Source organism: Solanum tuberosum, unplaced genomic scaffold (assembly GCF_000226075.1).
Source record: "Solanum tuberosum cultivar DM 1-3 516 R44 unplaced genomic scaffold, SolTub_3.0 scf00046, whole genome shotgun sequence".
NCBI classification, from domain to species: Eukaryota; Viridiplantae; Streptophyta; class Magnoliopsida; order Solanales; family Solanaceae; genus Solanum; species Solanum tuberosum.
Window position 1 is genome coordinate 634,832 of NW_006238971.1, and position 925 is coordinate 635,756.

Below are 925 nucleotides of genomic sequence, written 5' to 3' on the forward strand. Positions count from 1 at the left end.
ATATCATCTGCAGAATTGATACTTGTATTCTGAATGGCATATGTGTTTCTCCCAGTATCTGTCCTCCTAGTGCTCCATGCTTTATTGTTGCGAGAGATCCTCTCCAGTTTTTCAGCAATCTGTGCAATCACCATATGAACCTCCAGCAATAGTGTCAAGTACCATTTTATTGTTATCATCCTGTCCTCGATAGAAATATTCCTTCAGCGACTCATCATCAATACGGTGATTTGGAACACCTCTTATGAATGCAGTGAATCTGTCCCAAAAGCTACTAACAGATTCTCCAGGTAATGCTAAAAAATTGTTGACCCTATCTTTGTGATTGAGCTTCTTGGACACTGGATAGTACTTTGCTCGGAACACCTCGGTCAGTTGGTCCCATGTAAATATTGAGTTATAAGGAAGCTCAGTGAACCATACTGCAGAATCGCCTGTCAATGACAGAGGGAAGACTCGTAATCCAATGACATCCATATCCAAGTCTGGTCTACCTACACAAATTTTGCAAACTACCCTTAGCTTGGCTAAGTGAGCATGTGGATCCTCCGATGGCGATCCTAAAAATAAGCCTCTTGTTGTAAGCATCTGCATTAAGCTACTAGTCACCACAAATGTGTGTCCCTGGAGGTAGAGGAGGTAGGATAATAGGTCCATCAGAGTCTGCTATATTGACGTTGCCCCGATAGTTGTCACGTTGTGGTGGGCCTAGTGGGTCTTGTACCCTCAACGCATCTCCCAATAGATTGTCAGCTGGAGCCTGGTTGTCCCTATCAACTACCCTCTGCTGTTGTAACTCAACTGCATCACCTAAATTTCCTCCGATAGAATTAATTGGATCTCATGGATTGTTCATTCTTCAAAAAGTGCGGTTCAACTCTGGATCGTAAGGAGTAAGTGGTTCACCCTGGCTCCGTGTACTTGG